Genomic DNA, 20,175 nt, shown 5'->3' on the forward strand with positions numbered 1-20,175 from the left:
TATCCCCAGACATCCAGTTTCTATTCTAAATTATCTAAAGTGTAAAGGCCTGTAAACTCACATTCCTTATCCACAATAAAGATTAAAACACTGTTCCACAGGCTTTGGTGGAGAAATTTATGTAGAAATGCATGTAAAGCAATCTGTAATATGACACGTAGTCCATAAATCAAGTCTAAGCACGCCTGGGACAAAATATTTGTCATAAAATCAAGTAAATAAGAAAATTGAGCACAAGTAAAAACATGCCAGAGTAGTCAATTACTTATATCATACAAATACTGTAATTTTATGTAGTAGTTAAAATGATGAGGCAGGTATTTTTTTGAATTCTGACATGAAATATGCACCCTTTAAACTGTAAACTGAAAGAAATTGCTGTATTCAGAGTATCATTATAGAGGTTCCTACTCTTGCAGAAATGCATATATGTATATAAGTATGTATAGATATATATGTGAAGTTATGCAAGGATGTATAAAAGAAGTTTTAAAGATTATACAATGCTTGGAGTTGTTTTATTTTAATTTAGATAGTATATAACCCTAGCTTCTTTATACCATTTTCTGTGTCCATGTGTATGTATGTGTATAAAATAAGTATGTCTTTTGCTCAAAGTACAATAAAAGCACTTGAGATTGTAAAAATCAAAATATGTATTAGCATTCTGAGTCTCAAAACTGGTGCAGGTGCAAAATTCAGAGTAAAGACCACCCTATATAAGGATTTATGGTGATAACAGAGAAAAATGTCAGGACACAGTCTTTTGCTTGATACAACAAAGTAATGTAGAAATACAGGAATGCAGGGAGAAGCAACATATACAGGGCCAAGATGTTCAAAAAAATCCAGTGAACAAAATTTGATAAGAAACTAGGCAGAGCCCCAGGCCAACAGGCAGCTTGCTGCAGGAGAGCAGAGGCCAAACTTTTATAGCCTTGACATGTAAAGCATTTTAAATACCAAGATGACAGAGCTGCTCATAAAACCATCTGGTATTTTGCTTCTCCATCTGTTGGTCAGCATAGAGCCATCCAAGCCACCAAAATTCCTTGGTCTTAAAACACAGTATGAATATCCATGCTTTTTAAGCTTTGGAGATAACAATAGTCACTTAGAAAGTAATCACTTATAGAAAACCATAAAATATGAGTTGATACTCAGATAGTAATGGACTCATAATTAAGATAACCTAGAATTGTATTTATGCCTAAATATAAAATATCCAAATAGTTTAAATTTAAATTTAAAAGATTGACAATTTAAAATGTTTTCTAAACTCATCCATTCTTGAACAGCTTCAGTGCAATTGAATATTAAACCTGATATACTTCACTTTTCAGACTAATAATGGTTCCCATAGTTTATAAACATAAAAGAAATAATGCAAAGAATCCTCAGCCACTTATCTTTTCTGAATGTCTCATACATATGGCTGGTGCATAGTTTATAATGAAGTCAGTGTTAGGCCTCTAAATTCACACATAAATAGAGCACTGGGAGCTGGGTGCAGTGGCTCATGCTTGTAATCCTAGCTACTCAGGAGGCTGAGATCTGAGGATCAAGGTTCTAAGCCAACACAAAAGGACCTGAGACCCTTATCTCCAATTAACAAAGATAGACAAAGGACCTGAGACTCTTATCTCCCATTACCTCTAGAAAAGGGTAGGGTGGTAGCCTTGCCTTGAGCTGAAGAGCTCAGGAACAGCGTCCAGGCTGAGTTCAAGCCCCATGACATGCCCCCACCCCCTCGCCCCCCCCCACAAATAGGGCACTGGGTTAACTGTAGCCTCAGGAGGATGGCTTTCTAAATGCTGAATAATTCACAGTTTGCTTCTATGCTGAAATAAATGCCTAGGTCCACCTCAACTATATACTAATTGAATTATTTCTGTGATATTATAATAATTAATGTGAATTTCCCTTTTCATAATTAGATCATTAAAAGACAATTCTTTTATGTTTGAGTTGTGAATAAGAGCGCCCTAACTGAAGCTGAATGTCCTGCTGTCTTCTTTATAAGTTACATATCCTGAGCATGGGGCTGGATCAGAAATGTCTGTCACATGAATCAAACCTACCAAAACCTTGGCATTCACCTCAGCCTGACATTAAGTAAAACTAGGTATTGAAGAGCTCATGGTAACAGATATTATAAGAGAGGATGCCCTGTGGTGTTGTTGGAATCTGGTACCACACTTGGAATGGATTAGAAGGAAGTACAAAAAAATCTTTTTCAGGTAACAGGAAAAATTATGCAGACAACATAAAACCATTATAACTTCACTTGATGTCATAAACTTATAGGTCTCATGTGACATTTTTAAAAACTAAAGGCAGGTGTTTCTCCTGAGAACTATAAGTTCAAAATCTGTCTTAGGTAACTTGATTCCTTTCAGCTCATAGACTTAAGATGTCAAAATGTTTCAATCAAACAGATTGAGTGAAAGGAGTGATGATATGAGGTTATTCTAAAGGCCAGGGCATAAATAGGTCTAAATCATCCCTGTAACTCTTAATGCTAAAATTAATTATATGAACCATGTATGAAGAAATAGGCACATGTATAGATATTTAGGCATATATAGGTAGATATGAAAATAAAGATAAGCTGTAGAAAAGGATATTAGCATAGATGTATATGATGTAGGCATCAATATAGTGAGATTTAGAAATAGCTACAGATGGCCAAGTGTGCAAGTATTCTGCATACCCATGGAGTAGAAAAGTGAGATAAATAGTAAATTCTTTTCTACCAGCAAATGTATCATTCATTTTACTTTTTGCTATCATATTAATCAGTAATAAGACACATATGTAGCCATATGCCAACAGAGAGAGGTCTTTTCCACAATGTATAATTAGTAGCAAATATTTTGATCAGTGTGATGGAAGCAAATAAATAAACTTTAAAACTTTATTTATGAGGAATTGGCAATAAAAATAGTGCATAGTATGAATTTAAATCAATTGGAAATGGAGAATTTTTTTTAAATAGCAGTATTACTCAAGTGTTCCCAGACATTAAGAGCCTGTGGGTGGCACAGATTTCAAGAGTAATTATATCCTTAGTCATAAACAGGTGGGCACTGTTGTTAGGCTGCCAATCCTAGATGGGCATCTATACCATACATGGTAAAACAAGGAGTCAGTTGCTCCTTTCCCATTTCTTCTCTGTAATACTTTGAGTGTCTGTTCTTAGCAACAACCTGTGAGAGAGATTTAAAGGGCTAAAAATATTGCTTCGGTTCATTCAGTACTCATAACACAGGGACTACACTGCATTGCCATAGAAATACATTCTGCCTGCTACGATATTTGAAACTCATAGGACCATGCCAAACACCAGATGTGAAGATCATCTTAGTGTATTTTTTTCTTACCTGTTTACTATCTTTGGCATGTAAGTATTCAACTTTTTCCTCTATGACTTGCTCACCTTATGAAAATCAGTCTTGCAAACAGAACTTGACAATCTAATAATCAATGCTAATTTAGGATCAGTCAGAAACATCGCACCAGACTGATAAGATCATGAGCTATGGAAAAGAAACAATGTATAAAGGAAAATTCATAGATTAAAAATAGAATGCACACATTCAGAAAATACTGACATAGAATTTCATGTTTTCCTTAGAATGTGAAGTAGAAGTTATAGTAGAAAATTAATGCTACTTTTGCCCTTGGGCTTTCTCAAGGGTAGAGCTCTGCCATGTGAGCCATTTCTGACTTTTTCTATATATGTGGTACTGAGGAAGTACACCCTGGTCTTTGAGCATGCCAGGAAAGCACTCTACCATTAGACCAAACTCCCAGCCCAGGGTTTTTTTGTGTAAAGAGTGCTTACAATATGCCTTTATACAAGACCAAATACAATGAAGGTTACATATTACATACATAGTCCTTAATAGAAGTTCCCAAGTACTTAACTAATTCAGCTTAATGTTTGCTAAACATATTACTAGAGTTAAGTACTTAAACTGATGGAATACTTTGTAACTATAAAAATTAAGCCAGGTGTGGTGGTTCACACCTGTAATCCTACCTACTCAGGAGGCTGAGATCTGAGGATCAAGGTTCAAAGCCAGCCCAGGCACAAAAGGACCTGAGACTCTTATCTCCAATTATGGGAAGTGAGCTTGGCTCAAGGTTAGTGTGGTAGCCTTGAAAGGAAAAGCTTAGGGACAAGGCCAAGGCCTAGATAGGGTGGTAACCTTGAGCTGAAGAGCTCAGGGACAGCGCCAAGGCTGAGTTCAAACCCATGACACCCCCACAAAAAATAATAACAATATGATTATGATTTTACAGAATGTAAACTTTTTAAATTTTTCCCTCTAACAAATAAAAATATGTATACTTAATTATTTTTAATTGTAAGATTGATTATGAAAATTATCTCAAATAATCTGTGGAGCTAGTTAAAATGTCAGAAAATATAAAGGGTTAATATTTTAACAAACTAAACATTTAATTTTGTCCAGTGTTTTCTGTATGCTATGATTATTTTTCTTGCAAGTTTAATGTCACGGATATTGAAAATATAATATATATTAATACTTAATAAAGAGGTTTTGACTGATTGTGGGGTGATCATTATATTTACATTTGCTTTGTCTCCCTTCAATTTGAATAAGTTAGTCTCTAATCTTGTGAACAATTCAGCTAACAGTCTCTTATTCCATAAGGAATACTAAAGTATACTCTGGCACTAGCCTCACATACTCCTTTTTCCCTTTTATCCTTGTCATTTTGTGGGTCACATTTTAGGACCCATTTATATCCTCTTTTATAATTTATTAGTGGAATGTGAACTTCCATGGTTAACACACATTTCCCCTTGTCCTATCTCTAGCCACCTCAAATTTACTTCACTTGTTTAATATTTATTTTTACTGTAACATATTTTCAATAAACATGAAATGAAAAGACTAACCATGCGCTATTTATTGTTGTTGTATTGTTAACTATTGGTGGCTGGTTTTGCTAACCCACTTTCTTAACTCAGATAAGATGAAATCCATTTTCTCCTCTGTATTTCAGGTTCACTATTCTGTAGAGTACACTTTCATATAAATTATTATTTTGTGGTGAATTAGTATTTTCATTTACACATAATGAAAATATACTTCTCAAATGAAAAGTGACTTTTTGTCATTTGAAGGAAATCTGTAATTGATATGTAGGCTTTTAGTCTACAGATCATACCAGAAACTATGAATTATAACATATTTGGGGGGAAAAATCCCAAAACTCAAGAAAGCATAGGATGTAAAACATTTAACTTTAGTTTCAAATAAGGAAAAAGCTAAAAGTCAACACCATGACTTAAATTGAAAGCTCACAACGTAGGATGCAGCACTGAGCACTCTACTTGGAGAAAAGGAAGTATTAAGAGATAGAAGCACTTGGCTTGCAACTTGAGAAATCTTCAGACTATAAATAACATCAAGGACTTATTGTGGACAGAATCTGAGAATTAAACCTGAGGTTTGTGTCCTGGTACATTTAGGGAGCAACAATATGAGCAGTAAACAAAGATTAAAGAAAGGGATGGATTACATTTCCTGTTGAAAGTGTTTTTAAAAAAAGTTAACTGGTCTATAAGGTAGAAGAATAAGTGCTAGGAGACTGGTGATGAAAATTCTGACCAAAAAATTAAAAACAGCAATCAAAGATTAAGATGATTAATTATCTCTTTGACTACTACAGACTTCAGAGAAATGAGAGCAAAGAAGTAAGGAAAATCTGCAATCTAAGTAAGAAAAAACCAGAATACAAAAGAAAATACATTAGTAGCACTAGGGATAAAATGAGCATAGGAAAAAAGTGAGGAGCCAAAATACTTTTGGAAAAAAGACAGTCTCTTCAACTAAAGTGTTGAAAAATTTGGATATCTATATGTAGAAAACTCAAAGTAGATTCCTATCTTTCACTTTGTACTGAAAAGTGGATCAAATCCTTCAACGAAAAACGAGAAACATTGAAACTACTGAAGGGAGAAATAAAGGAAATAGTAGAATCAATAATTACTTTTAATGCTATTTATTCATACCTTGTTACATTTTCTTCCTTCCTTCCTTCCTTCCTTCCTTCCTTCCTTCCTTCCTTCCTTCCTTCCTTCCTTCCTTCCTTCTTTCCTTCCTTTCTTTTTTCTCAATCATAGGGCTTGAACTCTGGGACTTGGCCCTGTTTCTGAGCTCTTCAGCTTAAGGCTAACTAACACTCTACCTTTTTGTTATTGGTGGTGGTGGTGGTAGTGAGCCTTGAACTCTGGGCAACATTTTACCTTTTGGAGTCACAGCAACATTTCCAGTTTAATGATGGATGATTGGAGATAAGTATCTTGTAGACTTTTTGTGCCTTGACTGGCTTTGAATTGCGATCCTCAGATCTCACTCTTCTGAGTAGCTAGGATTACAGGTGTGAGCCATTGGCACCTGGCTTGTTATATTTTCTTTAGTGTCAGAGTTCTGGAACTTTAATAAAGTCATTGACCTTTAAAGAAATAATTTGTTTCAAGAGGGAAATGGGGAAAAAAGTGTCAGAACCACATGAAATAATTTAGTGTTTAAAAAAGAGATGTATTGTGTAGAGGAATATGCATGCTAACATGAAACTCCCTTGTACAACAAATTGATGCTAATAAAAATAACAACTCCCTAGTGTGATTATCAAATGTTTCTCTAAGCTAAAGTTAGTAATAGAGTATTCAAGTATCAAAAGAGAGAGAAGTGGAGACAAAAACACTTAGGGGGTATCAATGTGTGAGAAATAATACACCTACTAGCTGATGAATGTAACTATAACCCCTCTATACATTATCCCAACAATTAGAAAATAAAATAAATACTAATTTTTTTCAATTCCCTTTATCAGAATTATTTTCTTTTTTCATATATTTTTATTGTAATTAATAGAAGGGTTACATGATATTTGCCAGATAGGAGGTGCATTAATTCACATACATTGATACCCTTTCACATGTCTTGGTCTCCATTTCTCCCCCCATGCCCACCCCTCATCTTGTTTTCCCCCCTTCCCTATCCAATTTCAAATAACCAAATACAAATATATCTGATATTTCAGATAACAAAGTGAGATATTGTAACAATATGAGATAACCAAGGGACAGCAAAAGAGATGAGAGATAACATAGTACATTAAGGACAACAATCATTCATTATATGGCTTTTGTTTCTATATCCTAGAAATCATATTAAGTGAAGTAAGCCAGACTCAAAGGAACTTAGGCTCAATGGTTGCCATCATTTGTCATAATCAGAAACCTTGGGCTCTCCTCGCAGAGATTTGCAATAGAGCAAAACCTTGATACATAAGGCCATATAGTATGATGCTAAATATCAGGATTATTTTCTATTACTCTCAGTTTTCTTCTTTTTAGCTACCTTGAATTTTTTCTTTTTTTTAATTAGTAGAAGGTATATTTAATCTCAATTGTCTTGTACTTTTTACAGTGAAGAGTTGACTCTGAACTCATGCAACTTGACACTTCCTCTGTTGAGAGCCCAAGGCGATGTCAATGTGGCATTTCTTCAGAGAACATTCACATTTGCTTCTGTCAGGTCCCCAGATTCACTGACAACCTGGCACTCATTTAGTTTGCAAGTTTTAGTCATTTCACATAGATGTGAATTTGGAACTCAAACCTGTAGGGGAAGCAATGCCTGGGAGGTTTTTGTACACATATTTGTCCCTGAGAACAAATTTTGGGATTGGCTACTCATACTGACAATAGTGGAAATGGAGCCACATTTACCTCTACCTCATTTTTATACTGAGACTGAAGGATTTTGAGATCTTAAAATTGTATATGCGCCTGACTCTTCAGATATCTATCAAAATAATTCAGTGTTATTACTCAAATGAAATTGAATAATTGTGTATATATGCATGTGTGCATTTATATAAACATATCTATCCATATATATATATATGAGTGCCTTTGTGCATTAGCAATATGATGTAGGAAACTAAATATGTGACTTTCTTTCATATAAAAGTTTTTGTATGATAACCTTCATTTTTCATGTCAGACAGAATCATTCTGGAAGATGTGAATGGAATAAGGATAACGGATAAGAAGTATAAATCAATTTCTCAAGTCAAATTTCAGTCAAGTATCATCATCCTAAGCATATTCACAGGTTAAATAAAAACATCTTAAAGCTTTAATCGCAAAGAGTACTTGAACTGCTGAAGCTAATTTATTTATTTCTCTAAGTGCAGAGGGCTATCATGATGGAGAGTTTGGATACAGAAGAAAAGCATGTGTTTCTCCATCTGTGTCAAGTACCAGTAGGGTAAACTTAGCCAACCACTTCAGAATGCTGGGGTTGTCATTAACTCACTGATAGAAAAAGACACATATTTCAGCATTGATTTTATGCATGTAAAGAATTTGATACTGCCAAAGATAACATGACATATTTTTTATCATACCTCTCATCAGATTGCTTTTCTTTCCCTTTTGCCAGATGATAGAATAATTTGATAGCAGTGATAGAAATGTATAGAAAAATGCAGATTTAGGATTAAAAATGTCCTTTGATATTTTAAAAATTATTCACTACATGTTCTTTATAAATACTGGTAGCTATTATAAGAAAATTTTTCATGTATTCACCATATTTTCTAAAACATGTCCAAAATCTTATACCTGACATTAACAGATTTTACATTTCATGTGGTTATATTCTCTTGCTCCTCTCAAAGAGTTTGTATTCTTGGTACAAATGTGTTTATTAAGTACTTTTTTTTCTTTTGCCAGTCCTGAGCCTGAGCTCAGGGCCTGAGCATTGTCCTTGGACTTTCTCAAGGCCAGAGCTCTACCACTTGAGCCTCAGCACCACTTCCGGCTTTTTTTCTATGTATGTGGTACCAAGGAGTCGAACCCGGGTCTTCATGCATGCTAGGCAAACACTTTAACCACTAGGCCAAACTCCCGGCCCTATTAAGTACTTTTAACTTCTTATTTTTAGGAAGGTAGGTTTTATAAGGTGAAAGAATTTTCTAATGTAGCCACTAACATTGCACAATTAAATTATTTTGAATTTAAAACTATTTTATCACCATGCAATGAATTTACTGGGTATTATTTAGGCTGTTTCCTTTTGTGGCTATGAATTATAAATGTCTTCCTATAAAATCATCTTTTTATTGTATGTTTTTATGGAAAACTCTCAATTTTAATAAAAAAATCCTCAGTAAACAGCCAAATATATATTCTTTTTTTTTTACTTCTCAAGAAGTAATGCATCTACTAGCTGGTGAATATAACTGTAACCCCTTTATACATTACAATAAAAAAAAGAAGAAGAAAAAATAAGCCAGACCCAAAGGAACATAGGCTCAATGGTTTCTCTCGTTTGTAATAACTAGTACACACCTAGAACTCTGCTAGCAGAGGATTACAATAGCACAAAACCTAGATACATAAGTCCATATAGGATGAGGATAAATGAAAGGATCTCTAGAATGTGGAAACAAGAGCTTTATCTTGTGTGATTGTTATTCTTAATGTATTATGTTATTTCTCTTCTCTTTTGTTGTCCATTGGTTAATCTCATATTGTTAAAGTATCTGACTTTGTTATCTGGCATATTGTATATACATTTATTTGATTATTTGAAATAGGAAAGAGAAAGGGGGGGAACAAGATGGTTGGGAGGGGATTGGGGAGGGAAATGGGGAGAAAAACATGAGAAGGGGTATCAATGTGTGGTATGTGTGATATTTATTTTGTATTTTTAAGATGAGGCTCGTATATGCTTCATATGACTTCTATGAGAAGTGTTTATAAGCTGAGACCCAATAGCTCATACCTGTAATAGGAACTACTCAGGAGGCTGAGATCAGGAGGACAGCAGTTCAAGGCTAACTGTATCTCTCTCTAATTAACCAGCACACACACAAAAAATAAAATAAAACAGGATTAGAATTGTGAATCCAGTGGATGAACACCAGGTGAGCAAAGGCACAGCCCTCAGTTCACACTTCTATATACCAACATAATTACCATGGCCTCAGTGGTCTAAAGAAAATTAGTACCTATGGTTCTAGGAAACAAAGTGAATACATAATGTTAATGAACCACAATGTTGTCAGGCTCTTTTTGTCTGAAAACTCTAGGAAAACATACATACATTTACTTATTTCTTTATATTTACTTATTTCTTTATTTACATCATCTAGCTTTCATTTCTCTCTTGTTAAGTCTTGTGGCCCATCTCCTCCTTGAATTTGGGGCCCACCTTTACTTCCATCACATAGGGATTTTCTCAACATGAATTTGAAGGAAATAGTCACACCATCGCATAACTGGAACTAAACCAAACAAGGAAAATTACCACACTGCCAGAGCAAAAGAGCAACACAATCCCAGAAACTTTAGAAATACAAGCATTTGATATGCAATAAGGAGTAAAAAGAGAATGGGTATTATCCGTTTGTAACCATGCTGATTGGACATCATATTTTCCATGTGTTACAAACGAAGGAGAATGAACAAAGACACTATAGACGTTAGTCTCATTTAACAGATGAACAAAACTCAGATATTTTAGGAAAATCCTTCCAAATTCTCTTTTCTAATTTCCTGTGTCAGGAGTAACAATAAAATAAAACATGATTGTTGTTATCCCATTGACAACTATGGACCTGTAGTAAGTTGTTTTGTGGAGCCTTGTAGCTTCACATCCAACATCCCAGCAGCCTTTGCCATCAAAAAGTGCCCAGTAAATAATGGTACCAGGAAATTATAGCATGCTATGTCAGAAAATAGACTGGCCCACTTGTGCCTTTTCACAATATCATGATATATTGAATAATAAATTCAAAAGCTAAGCCTATTTTCTTGGTCTTAATTCACAAAGTAAAAACTGAGATCACTTACCCATCTTAAACTGTAGGTAACAGGGATCATTTAATCTTCATTATTAATTTTCATCCACATCATGAAGTACACTTCACAATAATGTAGATGTTAACGAATGTCTAGGAAAGGGTGAAAGTTGCCTAGGGTTCAACAAGGTTCAACAAGGACTTGCCTGTGGCCTTCATACAGAACAAACATTGGTAAAGGGAGTCATGGCAGATGACCAGATGAGACAAAAGAGAAGAAGCCAGTCACAGAGTTGCTGAAGCCAGATATCAAAGTGCAGAATTTTCCTTGGTGCAATGGTGGCTCAAAGGGCAGAGCTGATTTAAGAAGCAGTTAATTTAGGGTACAGAGTTGATTCCAGGTATGGAGATGATCTATGGCCTTCTGGCTTATTGGATACTGAATAGGGGAAATTTGGGAAACAAGGTGAGATGAACCCAAGGACACAGTGAATTGTTTTGATCTTTTCCTTTTTTTTTTTTGAGTTGTCTTCCTCTTGACAGATATATTTGTATGCTGGCACATCAGTGATTACTTCCGTGTCTCAGTGTTACAAGTCCCTTCTTCGATGTGATTCAGATGAAGGGAGTATGCCAGTCATGGTCTAGTATGTTTCATAAATCCATGGGCCTGCTATTTCTGATAGGATTTGATATTTGTTTATTGGCACAGATAAAATATTATCACTTTACACATCCTGGTGTGCTGAGAGATGGTGATGGTTTATTTCCCTAAACAAGATCCGGAGTCATTTGTGTTTAGACACTTAAAGTAGAATAGCTTAGTTCAGAACAATTGGTTTGCAAAATGGAGTTGGTCAGGATTCTGTTCAGGCTTAAAGCTGCAGGTCTACACATCTGAGTAACTCATAGCATGTCCATCCCTTGGTCTTCCAATAGAACCCCACCTCCTCTGCAGACAGGGCTGGTGTTGATTTGTGAGAAGATTACCGTATACCACACTTTACTCACCCTGCCTTACCTGAGGATGTGAAAGCCATAAAAACTCTTAAACATTCACATGTAGCTGAAATCAGGTACACAAGGTAGTGACGTTGCCCTTAAGGGTTTGTTCTGACTAGTTCCTGTGTCTGTTCTTTTATCTGGTATTCTGATGGCTGTCAGAAACAGAAGCCAAATAGATAAGTTAATAATCATTCTGAACACTACTTCCCTTAGCCAGTGATAAATAAAAAGCTAACTGTGATTATTTAGATAACCTTCTTATACTAATTATAGAAAAATAATCATTATTGAATTATATGTTTATAATATAGGATATACAATATCTGAACTCTATATAATAATTATATAATTATATACTAATTATAGACAAAAATCTGTGTCACCTGGAACATAATAATTACTGTTAAGAGTTTAGGCATGACTATATCAGACTGAGTATTTTGCAGTGACTTTCTCTAGTATTATTCAGTTTCTTTGCATGATTTTATGGTTTAAATCTGGTCTATTCTTAAGGAGATTGGGTAAATCTTAAGAGGAATTCTTTCCCCCTCTATGATTTGATAATTATATATTACAAAATCTCTCTCCAAATATCTTTCTATACTTCTGTCTCCAGGCAAGAAAGACATTTGCTATTTCTTGAGGGTGTTAGTTATCATGCTCTTTTTACTGGATCACTGCAAGTGAACAAAGCCAATAGCAGGCTTAAAGCAGGATCCAGCCTCAACAGTCCTTGGAGGGTATAACGGTGGTAAAGATTCACATGTAGCATATACCAGCTTCTCATGTGAGCAGCTCTCTGAAGATAAGGGCCCTGGGGAGGCTCTCAGTACACTGTGTTTTAATTCTCTGTAAGAGTTAAACATGTGATGCTTTGGGGAATATGTGCAATCTAAATAGTAGTTCATTTTGGTTGGAAGAGATTTCCTACCTGTTCCATTTAAAGTCTGTTGTAGCTGCTGTGCTTTATTCCATCTGGTCCTATGATGGCAACCTTGGGTAATATTAGCTGAGAAAGAATGCACTTGGCCAGAGAGACACAAGAGCAAGTTCAAAACCAGATATTGTCTTAGAACAGTAGTGTTAAGCAGTATAGTGCTTAAGAGAAGCAGAAAAAATTTTAGTCATTTCATGGGAGAAAATGCTACTTATTGGGATCATTCAACAAAAGTAAAGCAGTATGGATTTTCAGTATTTCTGGAAAGTGATGTAAGTATTATCTTCCTAAGATAGCTAGAAAAATTGAGAAAATACTTAATTAGCATTTGTAAAATAGAAATAAATAGTAATAATACTCTAGATGTTTGGATACCAAATTGATATCAAGTGGAAAACAATTCTTAAAAGGAAAGAAATTTAAGAACAATCTTTACGTGTTTCAAAAAGAAAACATATAAACAATTTCTGAAGCTTTACATCTTCAATTTTAAGAAAATGTAGCTAGTTAGTATGTGATAAATATAAGTTATTTCATATTTATGATCTGGTAAATTACCAATATCACAAGATAAATTTCTCACAAAGTTTATGTGGTATTTTTATTTCTCTTGATTCAATATGTCCATTAGGATTTTATCATATCACTCACTTATTGTACCAAAACAAAAAGAATCCATAAAAATGAGAATTTATTACTAAGTTGTTATGAGTCAGAACATGGGCTCTACCTAGTTTGTTAAGCTTATACATCATGGCTCACACCTGTAATCTTAGCTACTCAGGAGGCAGAGACCTGAGGATTGTGGTTCAAAGCCTACCTGACAAGAAAGTTTGTGATTATGTTTTTTTCTGATTAACCATTAACAGCCACAAAATCCAGGAAAGGAGCTCAAGTGATAGAACATGAACCTTGAGTATAACAGCAAAGCGAGAATATGATGTTCTGAGTTGAAGCTTCAGGAGAGAGAGAAAATGAGAGAGAGAGAGAGAGAGAGAGAGAGAGAGAGAGAGAGAGAGAGAGAGAGAGAGAGAGAGGAAGGGAGAGAGGGAGAGGAGAGGGAGAGGGAGAGGGAGAGAGAGAGATTCATTCAGGACAAGGGAGAATACAAGTTCCACATCTGGAGACATTTTGCTACAGAAGAGATTACAAGGTTGTAACTCTTATTTCACAAATAAATATAAAAACAAAACAATAGGACACAGAAATATTTCTGTTGTACTTAGTCAATTATTTGTTAGATGAAACAACTAGAAAAGTATGAAAAAAGGCTCATAATTGACATGATCAATTTATAACATTTTAGTTAATAATTGAAAAAAAATTTTTTTTTGTTTTTTTTTGCCAGTCCTGGGCTTGAGCACAGGGCCTGAGCACTGTCCTTGGACTTTCTCAAGGCTAGAGCTCTACCACGTGAGCCTCAGCACCACTTCCAGCTTTTTTCTATGTATGTGGTACCGAGGAATCGAACCCAGGTCTTCATGCATGCTAGGCAAGCACTTTAACCACTAGGCCAAACTCCCGGCCCCTTGCAAAAAAATTTTTGAAAGCCAGTAAGAAAAACACAGACCAGAACCAAATCATGAGCCATGTCATAAAGATTCCTTTTCAAAACATATTTATTTATTTATTGCCAGTCCTGGGGGCTTGAACTCAGGGCCTGAGCACTGACCATGGGCCTCCTCAAGGCCAGAGCTCTAGCACTTAAGCCATAGCACCACTTGCAGCCTTTTCTGTTTATGTGGTACTGAGGAATTGAACCCAGTGCTTGTGGGTGCTAAGCAAGCACTCTACTACTAGGCCCGCCTCTCAGTCCTCAAAACAAACTTGTATATCATGTATTCAGTTGCAGACAAATGTATTGGAACAATCTATTTAGTTAAACCATAAGTTTGTCAAGAGATACATTGGAGTTAAAATTTTTTATGATCAACCTATATAAAACCAATGATATGACATATTTTGATGAGTTTTGCTTCAAAGTTATCAAGAGTCTAACAGGAAAAGGTAAAATCAAAAAATACTAAAAGATGATAGAGAAAAGATTTTGAACTCTCTTATTTGACTTTCAGTAACCTTTTTCTTCATATATTTTTTATTGTAATTAATAGAAGGGTTACATTATATTTGCCAGATAGGAGGAGCAGTGATTCACATACATTGATACCCTTTCTCATACTCTGGTCCCCATTTCCCTCCCCCCCAACCCCAACCCCATCTTGTTTTCCCCCCTTACCTATCCAATTTCAAATAACCAAATACAAATATATCCAATATATCAGATAAAAAAGTGAGATCCTGTAACAATATGAGATAACCAAGGGACAGCAAAAGAGATGAGCAACAACATAGTACATTAAGGACAACAATCACTCATTACATGGCTTTTGTTCTATATACTACAGGTCCTTTCATTTAGCGTCATACTATATGGCCTTATGTAGCTAGGTATTGCTCTATTGCAAATCTCTACTAGGAGAGCCCAAGGTTTTATTGATTATGACAAATGAAGGAAACCATTGAGCCTATGTTCCTTTGAGTCTGGCATATTTCCCCTAATATGATTTTTTCTAATCTTTCCATTTCATAACAAAAGAGGTGATGTAATTTTTTCTGACAGCCACATAGAATTCCATTGTGTACAAATACCATATCTTGTTGATCCACTCCTCAACTGAGGGACATGTGGGTCGGTTCCATTCTTTGCTATGGTAAATAGTGCTGCAATGAACATTATTGTGCTGGTGAATTGAGTATGTTCTTGTTTCTGGACAATTTGGAAAAAGCCTAGTAGTGCAATTGCTGGGTCATAGGGTAGCTCTATGTTTAGTCTTTTGAGCAACTGCCATACTGCTTTCCATAGTGGTTGAATGAGTTTGCACTACCACCAACAGTGTAGTAGTGATCCCTCCTGGCTACATTCCTTCCAGCATCTGTTGTTATTAAATTTCTTTATCCTGGCCATTCTAACTGGAGTGAGGTTGAATCTTAGAGTTGTTTTGATTTGCATTTCTTTTATGACCAGAGAAGTTGAACATTTCTTCATGTGTCTATAGGCCATTTTTGTTTCTTCTTCAGAGAAGACTCTCTTTAAGTCTTTGGCCCATTTTTAAATGGGATGGTTGTTACTTTGGAGATTATTTTTGGAGGGATTCAATTTTTTGATCTGTAGATATAATTTAGATATGAGGCCTTCGTCCGTTGTATGGTTGGTGAAGATCTTCTCCCACTCTATAGGCTTCCTAATTAATTTACTAGCTATGTCCTTTGCCACACAAAAGTTGTGTAGTTTAATGCAGTCACACTTATCCAGACTCTCTCTGATTTGTTGTGATTCTGGGTCCATTTTAAGAAAGTTTTGACCTGTGCCAATGAGGCCAGGTGTATCTCCTATTCCTTCTTGTAAAGTTTTCAGTGTGTCAGCGTTTACCTTGACATGTTTGATCCATTTGGAGTTAATTCTAGTGCAGGGTGACAAAGAGGGATCCAACTTTAGTTTTCTGCAGGTGCTTAACCAGTTCTGCCAGCACCACTTGTTGAAGAGGCTGTCTTTCTTCCATTCTATTTTTTTGGCTCCCTTGTCAAAGATTAGGTGGCCATAGGTCTGTGGTTTAATATCTGGGTTCTCAGTTCTATTCCCTTGGTCTTCAAGCCTGTTTTTGTGCCAGTACCAAGCTGTTTTGATAATTATAGCTCTGTAATAGAGTCTAAAGTTTGGTATTGAAATTCCTCCTGTGCTGTTCTTCCTGCTAGGAAGTGTTTTTGCTATATGGGGTCTTTTATTATTCCATATGAAATTTGGGATTGCCTCTTCTATTTCTTTAAAGAATGCCATTGGAATATTGATGGGTATTGCGTTGAATTTGTAGATAGCCCTTGGCAAGATTTTCATTTTCACGATGTTTATTCTTCCAATCCAGGAGAATGGGAGGTCTTTCCATTTCCTCAGTTCTGCTTTAGTTTCCTTTTTCAGGGTTTTAAATTTTTCATCAAAACGATCCTTTACATTCTTAGTTAAGTTAATTCCTAGGTACTTTATTTTCTCTGAGGCTGTTACAAAAGTAGTTGCTTTCCTGATTGTTGCCTCATTCCTCTTACTGTTGGCGTAGAGGAAGGCAGTTGATTTTTGAGGTTTAATTTTTATACCCTGCTAGCTTGCCAAAGTTTTGAATCAGCTCAAGAAGCTTGGAGATGGAGTCTATAGGGTTCTTTAAATACAGAATCATATCATCTGCAAAGAGGGAAAGTTTTACTTCATCTTTCCCTATTTGGATCCCCTTTATGCTTGCTTCTTGCCTTATTGCACTTATTTGCCTTATTGCTTATTGCCTTATAGCCTTATTGCTCGGAATTCTAATACTATGTTAAGAGGAGTGGAGAGGGTGGGCATCCTTGTCTCATTCCTGATTTTAGAGGGAATGGCTTTAGCTTTTCATCATTAAGTATAATACTAGCTATGGGTTTGTCATGGACCGTCTTTATTATTCTGAGGAATATTCCATGGATTCCTAGTTTCTCCAGAGCTTTTAACATAAAGCATTGTTGGATCTTGTCAAATGCCTTTTCTGCATCTATTGAGACAATCATGTGATTTTTCTCCCTGCTCCTGTTGATGTGTTGTATTATATTAATTGATTTGCATATGTTGAACCAGTTTTGCCTCCCTGTGATGAATACTGTTTGATCATATTGTATCATTTTTTTTTGATGAGTTGTTGTAGACAGTTGGCCAGTATTTTGTTGAGAAGTTTTGCATTGATGTTCATCAAAGAAATAGGTCTATAGTTCTCTTTCTTTGATGAATCTCTGTCTGGTTTCGGGATGAGGGTTATACTGGCTTCATAGAATGAGTTTGTTAAAGAGCCTTCATTTTCAATTTCGTTGAAGAGCTTGAGGAGTATTGGTATGAGCTCTGCTTTGAAGACCTTATAGAATTCAGCTGTGAATCCATTTGGCCCTGTGCTTTTCTTAGGTGAAAGGTCTCTTATTGCCATTTCTATTTCAGTGCTTCAAATAGGCCTGTTTAGTTGGGTTAGTTCTTCTTGGTTCAATGTGGGTATGTTAATATTGGCTAGGAATTCATCCATTTCTTCTAGATTCTCAAATTTGTTGTCGTTAAGGTTTGAGAAGTATTCCCTCATGATACAGTAGATTGAAAACAAAATATACAGAACTAAGTCTAATAATGGAAAATGCTTATAGTGCCAAAATTCTGATTGTTAAGGCAGAAAGATCATGAACTTGGGGCCAGTCTGTGCTACAGAGTGGAAGCTTGAAGAAACAAAAGGAAAATAAATGAGATACTAAACTGCAACAAATGAAATTCAACAACAATAACAAAAAATGAAAAATACTTATAATATTTTGAATATGTATGCAGTTATATATATGCATTCATATACGATTGCTCTATATACACTAGAAAGTTGTAAACACTAGAAAGATACATATATAAATAAATAGAAAATAATCCCCAAACTTTAAATTTTATAAAAATGCATTAAAATATCTTTTCAGCATATTTAAATATTCAAGTTATTCTCAGAGTTGGAAAAATAAAAATGAGTATCACATTGAGATAACATTCATCCCTGAACAGATTGGTACAAATTAAAAATTGTTATAAATCATTCCTTTGGCAAAGCCTTGAGAAAAAGACACTCAAATGTTGTTGGTGGGAGTAGGAACTGAAACAATTATTTTGGAACAGCATTTGGCAATATCAAACAAAATTACATATTCAGTTAGCTTAGCCATCATACCTCAGGGAATATTCCCAAGAGAGGAAAAAAACAAAAATGCCTGTATAGTATATCATTCATTGCAGTATTGTTTTTCATCACCAAATATTGGAAACAGACCAAATGCTCATTCGTGCAATGTTGCATAAACTTTGGTTCAGCCCATAAAGATACACTCTACAGATTTGAAAAATAGTAAGATTATACTTATTATACTTTCAATAATTTTATCCAACATGTTTAAAAATCTAAAAATGATTTTAAAACCTTTACTAACCTATTATATTAGAAAAAAGAAAATTATATAAAATATAAAAAATATATAAAAACAGAATATATATGTATAAAATATATATGTATAATTTTCTGCTTCATTCATACAAAAAAGAAAAGCTATAGTGACATTTAAAAATAATTTTTAAAGTCTTGGAATTTGGCCTAGTGGTAGAGTGCTGGCATAGCATGCATTAAGACTGGAGTTTGATTCCTTGGTACCACATACATAGAAAAATGCTGGAAGTGGTACTGAGGCTCAGGTGGTAGAACTCTAGCCTTGAGAAGGTCCAAGGACAGTGCTCACGCCCAGAGCTCAAGGCCAGGACTCGCAAAAAAAAAATCATTTTTAAATATTCATAGGCTGGGAGTTTGGCCTAGTGGTAGAGTGCTTGCCTAGGATGCACTAATAACTGGGATCGAGTCCTTGGTTCCATACACATAGAAAATAGCTGGAAGTGGTGCTATGGCTCAAGTGGTATTGCTCTAGCGTTAAGAAAGCCCAAGGACAGTGCTCAAGGCCTGAGTTCAAGGGCCAGGACTAGCAAAAATAATTTATATTGGTAAAAAGCACAAAGTGGAAGTAAATATTTTTATCTGCATTTTTAAAATATATTGTTTTTTTAATTTTTAATTTTATTTTTTTATTGTAATTAGTATAAGGGTTACATGATATTTGCCAGATAGAAGGTGCATTAATTCACATACATTGATACCCTTTCACATGTCTTGGTACCCGTTTCCCTCCCCCCCCACACCCCCAACCCGTCTTGGATTTCCCCCCTTCCCTATCAAATTTCAAATATCCAAATACAAATAAATTCAATATATCAGATAACAAAGTGAGATACTATACCAATATGAGATAACCAAGGGACAGCAAAGGAGATGAGAGACAACATAGTACATTAAGGACAAGAACCATTCATTATATGGCTTTTGTTTCACTATCCTGGAGGTCCTTTCAATTAGCTTCACATTATATGTCCTTATGTATCAAGATTTTGCTCTATTGCAAATCTCTGCTAGTAGAGCCCAAGGTTTCTACTGATTATGACAAATGAGGGAAACCATTGAGCCTAAGTTCCTTTGAGTCTGGCTTACTTCACTTAATATGATTTTTCTAAGTCTTTCCATTTCCTAACAAATGGGGACATGTCATTCTTTCTGACAGCGGCATAGAATTCCATTGTGTACAAATACCACAACTTGTTGATCCACTCATCAACTGAGGGACATCTAGGTTGGTTCCATATCTTTGCTATGGTGAATAGTGCTGCAATGAACATTGTTGTGCTAGTGGGTTTAGTATGTCCTTGTTTCTGGGTGGTTGGGTAAATGCCAAGTAGTGGAATTGCT

The sequence above is a fragment of the Megascapheus bottae genome, chromosome 8 (assembly GCF_031878675.1).
Source record: "Megascapheus bottae isolate mThoBot1 chromosome 8, mThoBot2.hap1, whole genome shotgun sequence".
Lineage (NCBI taxonomy): Eukaryota > Metazoa > Chordata > Mammalia > Rodentia > Geomyidae > Megascapheus > Megascapheus bottae.